General features: G+C 37.3%; 1 protein-coding gene and 1 long non-coding RNA gene across 2 annotated transcripts in view; both read left to right on the forward strand.

Annotated features, from left to right (window-relative positions):
• LOC125773289 (uncharacterized) overlaps positions 1-15,065 on the forward strand; it is an 82,756-nt gene that overhangs the window by 38,067 nt on the left and 29,624 nt on the right. The window contains exon 3 of the transcript XR_007420013.1: positions 5,193-5,868. The gene's annotated coding sequence lies outside the window, so the exon portion shown is untranslated. Of the gene's footprint in view, positions 1-5,192 lie in introns of the transcript that reaches the window.
• Positions 596-6,729, forward strand: LOC125773292 (uncharacterized). The gene is made up of 3 exons (XR_007420016.1): positions 596-1,415; positions 4,060-4,436; positions 6,329-6,729. It is a non-coding gene; the product is annotated as an uncharacterized LOC125773292 (long non-coding RNA).

The raw sequence follows: 15,065 nt of genomic DNA on the forward strand, positions 1-15,065 counted from the left end.
ATTGTAGCACATATTTGGATAGATATGGTCATTAGCTACCAAAAGTTATTCTACGCCGATGTGCTAAGTTGTCTGTGGAAAAAGTTATTCGAGGTACAAAGACTTAACATTTTCTCAACTTTTCCAAAAAAATTCCTCATTTTGCCACTTTGGATGCTTATAACTCGGTCAGTTTCCAATGGATCTTCAATTGTAGCACATATTTGGATAGATCTGGTCATTAGCTACCAAAAATTATTCTACGCCGATGTGCTAAGTTGTCTGTGGAAAAAGTTATTCGAGGTACAAAGACTTAACATTTTCTCAACTTTTCCAAAAAAATTCCTCATTTTGCCACTTTGGATGCTTATAACTCGGTCAGTTTCCAATGGATCTTCAATTGTAGCACATATTTGGATAGATCTGGTCATTAGCTACCAAAAGTTATTCTACGCCGATGTGCTAAGTTGTCTGTGGAAAAAGTTATTCGAGGTACAAAGACTTAACATTTTCTCAACTTTTCCAAAAAAATTCCTCATTTTGCCACTTTGGATGCTTATAACTCGGTCAGTTTCCAATGGATCTTCAATTGTAGCACATATTTGGATAGATCTGGTCATTAGCTACCAAAAGTTATTCTACGCCGATGTGCTAAGTTGTCTGTGGAAAAAGTTATTCGAGGTACAAAGACTTAAAATTTTCTCAATTTTTCCTAAAAAATTCCTCATTTTGCCACTTTGGATGCTTATAACTCGGTCAGTTTCCAATGGATCTTCAATTGTAACACAGATTTGGAAAGATCTGCTCATCAGCTACCAAAAGTTATTCTACGCCGATGTGCTAAGTTGTCTGTGGAAAAAGTTATTCGAGGTACAAAGACCTAAAATTTTCTCAATTTTTCCTAAAAAATTCCTCATTTTGCCACTTTGGATCCTTATAACTCGGTCAGTTTCCAATGGATCTTCAATTGTAGCACATATTTGGATAGATCTAGTCATTAGCTACCAAAAGTTATTCTACGCCGATGTGCTAAGTTGTCTGTGGAAAAAGTTATTCGAGGTACAAAGACTTAACATTTTCTCAACTTTTCCAAAAAATTCCTCATTTTGCCACTTTGGATCCTTATAACTCGGTCAGTTTCCAATGGATCTTCAATTGTAGCACATATTTGGATAGATCTGGTCATTAGCTACCAAAAGTTATTCTACGCCGATGTGCTAAGTTGTCTGTGGAAAAAGTTATTTGAGGTACAAAGACTTAACATTTTCTCAATTTTTCTAAAAAAATTCCTCATTTTGCCACTTTGGATGCTTATAACTCGGTCAGTTTCCAATGGATCTTCAATTGTAGCACATATTTGGATAGATCTGGTCATTAGCTACCAAAAGTTATTGTACGCCGATGTGCTAAGTTGTCTGTGGAAAAAGTTATTTGAGGTACAAAGACTTAACATTTTCTCAACTTTTCCAAAAAATTCCTCATTTTGCCACTTTGGATGCTTATAACTCGGTCAGTTTCCAATGGATCTTCAATTGTAGCACATATTTGGATAGATCTGGTCATTAGCTACCAAAAGTTATTCTACGCCGATGTGCTAAGTTGTCTGTGGAAAAAGTTATTTGAGGTACAAAGACTTAACATTTTCTCAACTTTTCCAAAAAAATTCCTCATTTTGCCACTTTGGATGCTTATAACTCGGACAGTTTCCAATGGATCTTCAATTGTAGCACATATTTGAATAGATCTGGTCATTAGCTACCAAAAGTTATTCTACGCCGATGTGCTAAGTTGTCTGTGGAAAAAGTTATTTGAGGTACAAAGACTTAACATTTTCTCAATTTTTCTAAAAAAATTCCTCATTTTGCCACTTTGGATGCTTATAACTCGGTCAGTTTCCAATGGATCTTCAATTGTAGCACATATTTGGATAGATCTGGTCATTAGCTACCAAAAGTTATTCTACGCCGATGTGCTAAGTTGTCTGTGGAAAAAGTTATTCGAGGTACAAAGACTTAACATTTTCTCAACTTTTCCAAAAAAATTCCTCATTTTGCCACTTTGGATGCTTATAACTCGGTCAGTTTCCAATGGATCTTCAATTGTAGCACATATTTGGATAGATCTGGTCATTAGCTACCAAAAGTTATTCTACGCCGATGTGCTAAGTTGTCTGTGGAAAAAGTTATTCGAGGTACAAAGACTTAACATTTTCTCAACTTTTCCAAAAAATTCCTCATTTTGCCATTTTGGATGCTTATAACTCGGTCAGTTTCCAATGGATCTTCAATTGTAACAGAGATTTAGATAGATCTGGTCATTAGCTACCAAAAGTTATTCTACGCCGATGTGCTAAGTTGTCTGTGGAAAAAGTTATTTGAGGTACAAAGACTTAACATTTTCTCAATTTTTCTAAAAAAATTCCTCATTTTGCCACTTTGGATGCTTATAACTCGGTCAGTTTCCAATGGATCTTCAATTGTAGCACATATTTGGATAGATCTGGTCATTAGCTACCAAAAGTTATTCTACGCCGATGTGCTAAGTTGTCTGTGGAAAAAGTTATTCGAGGTACAAAGACTTAACATTTTCTCAACTTTTCCAAAAAATTCCTCATTTTGCCAATTTGGATGCTTATAACTCGGTCAGTTTCCAATGGATCTTCAATTGTAGCACATATTTGGATAGATCTGGTCATTAGCTACCAAAAGTTATTCTACGCCGATGTGCTAAGTTGTCTGTGGAAAAAGTTATTCGAGGTACAAAGACTTAACATTTTCTCAACTTTTCCAAAAAAATTCCTCATTTTGCCACTTTGGATGCTTATAACTCGGTCAGTTTCCAATGGATCTTCAATTGTAGCACATATTTGGATAGATCTGGTCATTAGCTACCAAAAGTTATTCAACGCCGATGTGCTAAGTTGTCTGTGGAAAAAGTTATTCGAGGTACAAAGACTTAACATTTTCTCAACTTTTCCAAAAAAAATTCCTCATTTTGCCACTTTGGATGCTTATAACTCGGTCAGTTTCCAATGGATCTTCAATTGTAGCACATATTTGGATAGATCTGGTCATTAGCTACCAAAAGTTATTCTACGCCGATGTGCTAAGTTGTCTGTGGAAAAAGTTATTTGAGGTACAAAGACTTAACATTTTCTCAATTTTTCTAAAAAAATTCCTCATTTTGCCACTTTGGATGCTTATAACTCGGTCAGTTTCCAATGGATCTTCAATTGTAGCACATATTTGGAAAGATCTGCTCATCAGCTACCAAAAGTTATTCTACGCCGATGTGCTAAGTTGTCTGTGGAAAAAGTTATTTGAGGTACAAAGACTTAACATTTTCTCAACTTTTCCAAAAAAATTCCTCATTTTGCCACTTTGGATGCTTATAACTCGGACAGTTTCCAATGGATCTTCAATTGTAGGACATATTTGGATAGATCTGGTCATTAGCTACCAAAAGTTATTCTACGCCGATGTGCTAAGTTGTCTGTGGAAAAAGTTATTCGAGGTACAAAGACTTAACATTTTCTCAACTTTTCCAAAAAAATTCCTCATTTTGCCACTTTGGATGCTTATAACTCGGTCAGTTTCCAATGGATCTTCAATTGTAGCACATATTTGGATAGATCTGGTCATTAGCTACCAAAAGTTATTCTACGCCGATGTGCTAAGTTGTCTGTGGAAAAAGTTATTCGAGGTACAAAGACTTAACATTTTCTCAACTTTTCCAAAAAAATTCCTCATTTTGCCACTTTGGATGCTTATAACTCGGTCAGTTTCCAATGGATCTTCAATTGTAGCACATATTTGGATAGATCTGGTCATTAGCTACCAAAAGTTATTCTACGCCGATGTGCTAAGTTGTCTGTGGAAAAAGTTATTCGAGGTACAAAGACTTAACATTTTCTCAACTTTTCCAAAAAAATTCCTCATTTTGCCACTTTGGATGCTTATAACTCGGTCAGTTTCCAATGGATCTTCAATTGTAGCACATATTTGGATAGATCTGGTCATTAGCTACCAAAAGTTATTCTACGCCGATGTGCTAAGTTGTCTGTGGAAAAAGTTATTTGAGGTACAAAGACTTAACATTTTCTCAATTTTTCTAAAAAAATTCCTCATTTTGCCACTTTGGATGCTTATAACTCGGTCAGTTTCCAATGGATCTTCAATTGTAGCACATATTTGGATAGATCTGGTCATTAGCTACCAAAAGTTATTCTACGCCGATGTGCTAAGTTGTCTGTGGAAAAAGTTATTCGAGGTACAAAGACTTAACATTTTCTCAACTTTTCCAAAAAATTCCTCATTTTGCCACTTTGGATGCTTATAACTCGGTCAGTTTCCAATGGATCTTCAATTGTAGCACATATTTGGATAGATCTGATCATTAGCTACCAAAAGTTATTCTACGCCGATGTGCTAAGTTGTCTGTGGAAAAAGTTATTCGAGGTACAAAGACTTAACATTTTCTCAACTTTTCCAAAAAAATTCCTCATTTTGCCACTTTGGATGCTTATAACTCGGTCAGTTTCCAATGGATCTTCAATTGTAGCACATATTTGGATAGATCTGGTCATTAGCTACCAAAAGTTATTCTACGCCGATGTGCTAAGTTGTCTGTGGAAAAAGTTATTCGAGGTACAAAGACTTAACATTTTCTCAACTTTTCCAAAAAAAATTCCTCATTTTGCCACTTTGGATGCTTATAACTCGGTCAGTTTCCAATGGATCTTCAATTGTAGCACATATTTGGATAGATCTGGTCATTAGCTACCAAAAGTTATTCTACGCCGATGTGCTAAGTTGTCTCTGGAAAAAGTTATTTGAGGTACAAAGACTTAACATTTTCTCAATTTTTCTAAAAAAATTCCTCATTTTGCCACTTTGGATGCTTATAACTCGGTCAGTTTCCAATGGATCTTCAATTGTAGCACATATTTGGATAGATCTGGTCATTAGCTACCAAAAGTTATTCTACGCCGATGTGCTAAGTTGTCTGTGGAAAAAGTTATTCGAGGTACAAAGACTTAACATTTTCTCAACTTTTCCAAAAAATTCCTCATTTTGCCACTTTGGATGCTTATAACTCGGTCAGTTTCCAATGGATCTTCAATTGTAGCACATATTTGGATAGATCTGGTCATTAGCTACTAAAAGTTATTCTACGCCGATGTGCTAAGTTGTCTGTGGAAAAAGTTATTTGAGGTACAAAGACTTAACATTTTCTCAATTTTTCCTAAAAAATTCCTCATTTTGCCACTTTGGATGCTTATAACTCGGTCAGTTTCCAATGGATCTTCAATTGTAGCACATATTTGGATAGATCTGGTCATTAGCTACCAAAAGTTATTCTACGCCGATGTGCTAAGTTGTCTGTGGAAAAAGTTATTCGAGGTACAAAGACTTAACATTTTCTCAATTTTTCCAAAAAAATTCCTCATTTTGCCACTTTGGATGCTTATAACTCGGTCAGTTTCCAATGGATCTTCAATTGTAGCACATATTTGGATAGATCTGGTCATTAGCTACCAAAAGTTATTCTACGCCGATGTGCTAAGTTGTCTGTGGAAAAAGTTATTTGAGGTACAAAGACTTAACATTTTCTCAATTTTTTAGGAAAAATTCCTCATTTTGCCACTTTGGATGCTTATAACTCGGTCAGTTTCCAATGGATCTTCAATTGTAGCACATATTTGGATAGATCTGGTCATTAGCTACCAAAAGTTATTCTACGCCGATGTGCTAAGTTGTCTGTGGAAAAAGTTATTCGAGGTACAAAGACTTAACATTTCTCAACTTTTCCAAAAAAATTCCTCATTTTGCCACTTTGGATGCTTATAACTCGGTCAGTTTCCAATGGATCTTCAATTGTAGCACATATTTGGATAGATCTGGTCATTAGCTACCAAAAGTTATTCTACGCCGATGTGCTAAGTTGTCTGTGGAAAAAGTTATTCGAGGTACAAAGACTTAACATTTTCTCAACTTTTCCAAAAAAAATTCCTCATTTTGCCACTTTGGATGCTTATAACTCGGTCAGTTTCCAATGGATCTTCAATTGTAGCACATATTTGGATAGATCTGATCATTAGCTACCAAAAGTTATTCTACGCCGATGTGCTAAGTTGTCTGTGGAAAAAGTTATTCGAGGTACAAAGACTTAACATTTTCTCAACTTTTCCAAAAAAAATTCCTCATTTTGCCACTTTGGATGCTTATAACTCGGTCAGTTTCCAATGGATCTTCAATTGTAGCACATATTTGGATAGATCTGGTCATTAGCTACCTAAAAGTTATTCTACGCCGATGTGCTAAGTTGTCTGTGGAAAAAGTTATTCGAGGTACAAAGACTTAACATTTTCTCAACTTTTCCAAAAAAAATTCCTCATTTTGCCACTTTGGATGCTTATAACTCGGTCAGTTTCCAATGGATCTTCAATTGTAGCACATATTTGGATAGATCTGGTCATTAGCTACCAAAAGTTATTCTACGCCGATGTGCTAAGTTGTCTGTGGAAAAAGTTATTCGAGGTACAAAGACTTAACATTTTCTCAACTTTTCCAAAAAATTCCTCATTTTGCCACTTTGGATGCTTATAACTCGGTCAGTTTCCAATGGATCTTCAATTGTAGCACATATTTGGATAGATCTGGTCATTAGCTACCAAAGTTATTCTACGCCGATGTGCTAAGTTGTCTGTGGAAAAAGTTATTTGAGGTACAAAGACTTAACATTTTCTCAACTTTTCCAAAAAAATTCCTCATTTTGCCACTTTGGGATGCTTATAACTCGGTCAGTTTCCAATGGATCTTCAATTGTAGCACATATTTGGATAGATCTGGTCATTAGCTACCAAAAGTTATTCTACGCCGATGTGCTAAGTTGTCTGTGGAAAAAGTTATTCGAGGTACAAAGACTTAACATTTTCTCAACTTTTCCAAAAAATTCCTCATTTTGCCACTTTGGATGCTTATAACTCGGTCAGTTTCCAATGGATCTTCAATTGTAGCACATATTTGGATAGATCTGGTCATTAGCTACCAAAAGTTATTCTACGCCGATGTGCTAAGTTGTCTGTGGAAAAAGTTATTTGAGGTACAAAGACTTAACATTTTCTCAACTTTTCCAAAAAAATTCCTCATTTTGCCACTTTGGATGCTTATAACTCGGTCAGTTTCCAATGGATCTTCAATTGTAGCACATATTTGGATAGATCTGGTCATTAGCTACCAAAAGTTATTCTACGCCGATGTGCTAAGTTGTCTGTGGAAAAAGTTATTCGAGGTACAAAGACTTAACATTTTCTCAACTTTTCCAAAAAATTCCTCATTTTGCCACTTTGGATGCTTATAACTCGGTCAGTTTCCAATGGATCTTCAATTGTAGCACATATTTGGATAGATCTGGTCATTAGCTACCAAAAGTTATTCTACGCCGATGTGCTAAGTTGTCTGTGGAAAAAGTTATTCGAGGTACAAAGACTTAACATTTTCTCAACTTTTCCAAAAAAATTCCTCATTTTGCCAATTTGGATGCTTATAACTCGGTCAGTTTCCAATGGATCTTCAATTGTAACACAGATTTGGATAGATCTGCTCATCAGCTACCAAAAGTTATTCTACGCCGATGTGCTAAGTTGTCTGTGGAAAAAGTTATTCGAGGTACAAAGACTTAAAATTTTCTCAATTTTTCCTAAAAAATTCCTGATTTTGCCACTTTGGATGCTTATAACTCGGTCAGTTTCCAATGGATCTTCAATTGTAACACAGATTTGGAAAGATCTGCTCATCAGCTACCAAAAGTTATTCTACGCCGATGTGCTAAGTTGTCTGTGGAAAAAGTTATTCGAGGTACAAAGACTTAACTTTTTCTCAACTTTTCCAAAAAAATTCCTCATTTTGCCACTTTGGATGCTTATAACTCGGTCAGTTTCCAATGGATCTTCAATTGTAGCACATATTTGGATAGATCTGGTCATTAGCTACCAAAAGTTATTCTACGCCGATGTGCTAAGTTGTCTGTGGAAAAAGTTATTCGAGGTACAAAGACTTAACATTTTCTCAACTTTTCCAAAAAATTCCTCATTTTGCCACTTTGGATGCTTATAACTCGGTCAGTTTCCAATGGATCTTCAATTGTAGCACATATTTGGATAGATCTGGTCATTAGCTACCAAAAGTTATTCTACGCCGATGTGCTAAGTTGTCTGTGGAAAAAGTTATTCGAGGTACAAAGACTTAACATTTTCTCAACTTTTCCAAAAAATTCCTCATTTTGCCACTTTGGATGCTTATAACTCGGTCAGTTTCCAATGGATCTTCAATTGTAGCACATATTTGGATAGATCTGGTCATTAGCTACCAAAAGTTATTCTACGCCGATGTGCTAAGTTGTCTGTGGAAAAAGTTATTTGAGGTACAAAGACTTAACATTTTCTCAACTTTTCCAAAAAAAATTCCTCATTTTGCCACTTTGGATGCTTATAACTCGGTCAGTTTCCAATGGATCTTCAATTGTAGCACATATTTGGATAGATCTGGTCATTAGCTACCAAAAGTTATTCTACGCCGATGTGCTAAGTTGTCTGTGGAAAAAGTTATTCGAGGTACAAAGACTTAACATTTTCTCAACTTTTCCAAAAAATTCCTCATTTTGCCACTTTGGATGCTTATAACTCGGTCAGTTTCCAATGGATCTTCAATTGTAACAGAGATTTAGATAGATCTGGTCATTAGCTACCAAAAGTTATTCTACGCCGATGTGCTAAGTTGTCTGTGGAAAAAGTTATTCGAGGTACAAAGACTTAACATTTTCTCAACTTTTCCAAAAAAATTCCTCATTTTGCCACTTTGGATGCTTATAACTCGGTCAGTTTCCAATGGATCTTCAATTGTAGCACATATTTGGATAGATCTGGTCATTAGCTACCAAAAGTTATTCTACGCTGATGTGCTAAGTTGTCTGTGGAAAAAGTTATTCGAGGTACAAAGACTTAACATTTTCTCAACTTTTCCAAAAAAATTCCTCATTTTGCCACTTTGGATGCTTATAACTCGGTCAGTTTCCAATGGATCTTCAATTGTAGCACATATTTGGATAGATCTGGTCATTAGCTACCAAAAGTTATTCTACGCCGATGTGCTAAGTTGTCTGTGGAAAAAGTTATTTGAGGTACAAAGACTTAACATTTTCTCAATTTTTCTAAAAAAATTCCTCATTTTGCCACTTTGGATGCTTATAACTCGGTCAGTTTCCAATGGATCTTCAATTGTAGCACATATTTGGATAGATCTGGTCATTAGCTACCAAAAGTTATTCTACGCCGATGTGCTAAGTTGTCTGTGGAAAAAGTTATTCGAGGTACAAAGACTTAACATTTTCTCAACTTTTCCAAAAAAATTCCTCATTTTGCCACTTTGGATGCTTATAACTCGGTCAGTTTCCAATGGATCTTCAATTGTAGCACATATTTGGATAGATCTGGTCATTAGCTACCTAAAAGTTATTCTACGCCGATGTGCTAAGTTGTCTGTGGAAAAAGTTATTCGAGGTACAAAGACTTAACATTTTCTCAACTTTTCCAAAAAAAATTCCTCATTTTGCCACTTTGGATGCTTATAACTCGGTCAGTTTCCAATGGATCTTCAATTGTAGCACATATTTGGATAGATCTGGTCATTAGCTACCAAAAGTTATTCTACGCCGATGTGCTAAGTTGTCTGTGGAAAAAGTTATTCGAGGTACAAAGACTTAACATTTTCTCAACTTTTCCAAAAAAATTCCTCATTTTGCCACTTTGGATGCTTATAACTCGGTCAGTTTCCAATGGATCTTCAATTGTAGCACATATTTGGATAGATCTGGTCATTAGCTACCAAAAGTTATTCTACGCCGATGTGCTAAGTTGTCTGTGGAAAAAGTTATTTGAGGTACAAAGACTTAACATTTTCTCAATTTTTCTAAAAAAATTCCTCATTTTGCCACTTTGGATGCTTATAACTCGGTCAGTTTCCAATGGATCTTCAATTGTAGCACATATTTGGAAAGATCTGCTCATCAGCTACCAAAAGTTATTCTACGCCGATGTGCTAAGTTGTCTGTGGAAAAAGTTATTCGAAAAAGTAGCTTCTAATACTTTGAATGGCTTATACGAATTGCCTACCTTCAGGCTGATTTCTCGCGATTCGCATTTCAATTTCTATTTTTGACTATATCTCAGTCATTTACCGACCGATTTTGGATTTTCTTTGTGATTTGGATAGATCTCGATAAATGCAAGCTAAAAGTCTTCCACGACCATGTGCTCCGATGTCGGGCAAAAAAGTTATTCGCGACCTAAAATTTTTTCTTTCACCTGCCATAACTCGGTCAATTTTCAACATTTTCTCGATCTTTCTTCAGAATTAGATGCGTCTCGTGACGCGCTACAAAAAGTTGTTCCACGACCATGCGCTCCGATGCCGGGCAAAAAAGTTATTCGCGGTACAAAGTTTGGTGCACCAACTGTTGTTTTCCATACAAAATGTTCACATTTGCACCTATTCTTCGATGTAACTCGGTGAATTTTCAACATTTTTCCAAAATTTCTTCTGTTTTAGTTACATCTCGTGAAATTCTACCAAAAAGTATTCTACACCCATGTGCTCAGACGTAGGGCACAAAAGTTATTCGCGAAAAACCTCTATTTCAACCTATTTCAACCCCGTTCAACCCCGGTGCCACGTTTCAACCTATTTTTGCCCATATCTCAGTCATTTACCGACCGATTTTGGATTTTCTTTGTGATTTGGATAGATCTCGACAAATGCAAGCTAAAAGTCTTCCACGACCATGTGCTCCGATGTCGGGCAAAAAAGTTATTCGCGACCTAAGCTTTTTCTTTCACCTGCCATAACTCGGCCAATTTTCAACATTTTCTCGATCTTTCTTCAGAATTAGATGCGTCTCGTGACGCGCTACAAAAAGTTGTTCCACGACAATGCGCTCCGATGCCGGGCAAAAAAGTTATTCGCGGTACAAAGTTTGGTGCACCAAGTGTTGTTTTCCATACAAAATGTTCACATTTGCACCTATTCTTCGATGTAACTCGGTGAATTTTCAACATTTTTCCAAAATTTCTTCTGTTTTAGTTACATCTCGTGAAATTCTACCAAAAAGTATTCTACACCCATGTGCTCAGACGTAGGGCACAAAAGTTATTCGCGAAAAACCTGTTTTATGTACCGATTTGTGTCCACCGAGTAAGGTGCCTATTTCAACCCCGTTCAACCCCGGTGCCACGTTTCAACCTATTTTTGCCCATATCTCAGTCATTTACCGACCGATTTTGGATTTTCTTTGTGATTTGGATAGATCTCGACAAATGCAAGCTAAAAGTCTTCCACGACCATGTGCTCCGATGTCGGGCAAAAAAGTTATTCGCGACCTAAGCTTTTTCTTTCACCTGCCATAACTCGGCCAATTTTCAACATTTTCTCGATCTTTCTTCAGAATTAGATGCGTCTCGTGACGCGCTACAAAAAGTTGTTCCACGACAATGCGCTCCGATGCCGGGCAAAAAAGTTATTCGCGGTACAAAGTTTGGTGCACCAAGTGTTGTTTTCCATACAAAATGTTCACATTTGCACCTATTCTTCGATGTAACTCGGTGAATTTTCAACATTTTTCCAAAATTTCTTCTGTTTTAGTTACATCTCGTGAAATTCTACCAAAAAGTATTCTACACCCATGTGCTCAGACGTAGGGCACAAAAGTTATTCGCGAAAAACCTGTTTTATGTACCGATTTGTGTCCACCGAGTAAGGTGCCTATTTCAACCCCGTTCAACCCCGGTGCCACGTTTCAACCTATTTTTGCCCATATCTCAGTCATTTACCGACCGATTTTGGATTTTCTTTGTGATTTGGATAGATCTCGACAAATGCAAGCTAAAAGTCTTCCACGACCATGTGCTCCGATGTCGGGCAAAAAAGTTATTCGCGACCTAAGCTTTTTCTTTCACCTGCCATAACTCGGCCAATTTTCAACATTTTCTCGATCTTTCTTCAGAATTAGATGCGTCTCGTGACGCGCTACAAAAAGTTGTTCCACGACAATGCGCTCCGATGCCGGGCAAAAAAGTTATTCGCGGTACAAAGTTTGGTGCACCAAGTGTTGTTTTCCATACGAAATGTTCACATTTGCACCTATTCTTCGATGTAACTCGGTGAATTTTCAACATTTTTCCAAAATTTCTTCTGTTTTAGTTACATCTCGTGAAATTCTACCAAAAAGTATTCTACACCCATGTGCTCAGACGTAGGGCACAAAAGTTATTCGCGAAAAACCTCTATTTCAACCTATTTCAACCCCGTTCAACCCCGGTGCCACGTTTCAACCTATTTTTGCCCATATCTCAGTCATTTACCGACCGATTATGGATTTTCTTTGTGATTTGGATAGATCTCGACAAATGCAAGCTAAAAGTCTTCCACGACCATGTGCTCCGATGTCGGGCAAAAAAGTTATTCGCGACCTAAACTTTTTCTTTAACCTGCCATAACTCGGTCAATTTTCAACATTTTCTCGATCTTTCTTCAGAATTAGATGCGTCTCGTGACGCGCTACAAAAAGTTGTTCCACGACCATGCGCTCCGATGCCGGGCAAAAAAGTTATTCGCGGTACAAAGTTTGGTGCACCAACTGTTGTTTTCCATACAAAATGTTCACATTTGCACCTATTCTTCGATGTAACTCGGTGAATTTTCAACATTTTTCCAAAATTTCTTCTGTTTTAGTTACATCTCGTGAAATTCTACCAAAAAGTATTCTACACCCATGTGCTCAGACGTAGGGCACAAAAGTTATTCGCGAAAAACCTCTATTTCAACCTATTTCAACCCCGTTCAACCCCGGTGCCACGTTTCAACCTATTTTTGCCCATATCTCAGTCATTTACCGACCGATTTTGGATTTTCTTTGTGATTTGGATAGATCTCGACAAATGCAAGCTAAAAGTCTTCCACGACCATGTGCTCCGATGTCGGGCAAAAAAGTTATTCGCGACCTAAGCTTTTTCTTTCACCTGCCATAACTCGGCCAATTTTCAACATTTTCTCGATCTTTCTTCAGAATTAGATGCGTCTCGTGACGCGCTACAAAAAGTTGTTCCACGACAATGCGCTCCGATGCCGGGCAAAAAAGTTATTCGCGGTACAAAGTTTGGTGCACCAAGTGTTGTTTTCCATACAAAATGTTCACATTTGCACCTATTCTTCGATGTAACTCGGTGAATTTTCAACATTTTTCCAAAATTTCTTCTGTTTTAGTTACATCTCGTGAAATTCTACCAAAAAGTATTCTACACCCATGTGCTCAGACGTAGGTCACAAAAGTTATTCGCGAAAAACCTGTTTTATGTACCGATTTGTGTCCACCGAGTAAGGTGCCTATTTCAACCCCGTTCAACCCCGGTGCCACGTTTCAACCTATTTTTGCCCATATCTCAGTCATTTACCGACCGATTTTGGATTTTCTTTGTGATTTGGATAGATCTCGACAAATGCAAGCTAAAAGTCTTCCACGACCATGTGCTCCGATGTCGGGCAAAAAAGTTATTCGCGACCTAAGCTTTTTCTTTCACCTGCCATAACTCGGCCAATTTTCAACATTTTCTCGATCTTTCTTCAGAATTAGATGCGTCTCGTGACGCGCTACAAAAAGTTATTCCACGACCATGCGCTCCAATGCCGGGCAAAAAAGTTATTCGCGGTACAAAGTTTGGTGCACCAACTGTTGTTTTCCATACAAAATGTTCACATTTGCACCTATTCTTCGATGTAACTCGGTGAATTTTCAACATTTTTCCAAAATTTCTTCTGTTTTAGTTACATCTCGTGAAATTCTACCAAAAAGTATTCTACACCCATGTGCTCAGACGTAGGGCACAAAAGTTATTCGCGAAAAACCTCTATTTCAACCTATTTCAACCCCGTTCAACCCCGGTGCCACGTTTCAACCTATTTTTGCCCATATCTCAGTCATTTACCGACCGATTTTGGATTTTCTTTGTGATTTGGATAGATCTCGACAAATGCAAGCTAAAAGTCTTCCACGACCATGTGCTCCGATGTCGGGCAAAAAAGTTATTCGCGACCTAAACTTTTTCTTTAACCTGCCATAACTCGGTCAATTTTCAACATTTTCTCGATCTTTCTTCAGAATTAGATGCGTCTCGTGACGCGCTACAAAAAGTTGTTCCACGACCATGCGCTCCGATGCCGGGCAAAAAAGTTATTCGCGGTACAAAGTTTGGTGCACCAACTGTTGTTTTCCATACAAAATGTTCACATTTGCACCTATTCTTCGATGTAACTCGGTGAATTTTCAACATTTTTCCAAAATTTCTTCTGTTTTAGTTACATCTCGTGAAATTCTACCAAAAAGTATTCTACACCCATGTGCTCAGACGTAGGGCACAAAAGTTATTCGCGAAAAACCTCTATTTCAACCTATTTCAACACCGTTCAACCCCGGTGCCACGTTTCAACCTATTTTTGCCCATATCTCAGTCATTTACCGACCGATTTTGGATTTTCTTTGTGATTTGGATAGATCTCGACAAATGCAAGCTAAAAGTCTTCCACGACCATGTGCTCCGATGTCGGGCAAAAAAGTTATTCGCGACCTAAGCTTTTTCTTTCACCTGCCATAACTCGGCCAATTTTCAACATTTTCTCGATCTTTCTTCAGAATTAGATGCGTCTCGTGACGCGCTACAAAAAGTTGTTCCACGACAATGCGCTCCGATGCCGGGCAAAAAAGTTATTCGCGGTACAAAGTTTGGTGCACCAAGTGTTGTTTTCCATACAAAATGTTCACATTTGCACCTATTCTTCGATGTAACTCGGTGAATTTTCAACATTTTTCCAAAATTTCTTCTGTTTTAGTTACATCTCGTGAAATTCTACCAAAAAGTATTCTACACCCATGTGCTCAGACGTAGGTCACAAAAGTTATTCGCGAAAAACCTGTTTTATGTACCGATTTGTGTCCACCGAGTAAGGTGCCTATTTCAACCCCGTTCAACCCCGGTGCCA

This window comes from Anopheles funestus, assembly GCF_943734845.2.
Source record: "Anopheles funestus chromosome X unlocalized genomic scaffold, idAnoFuneDA-416_04 X_unloc_27, whole genome shotgun sequence".
NCBI lineage: Eukaryota > Metazoa > Arthropoda > Insecta > Diptera > Culicidae > Anopheles > Anopheles funestus.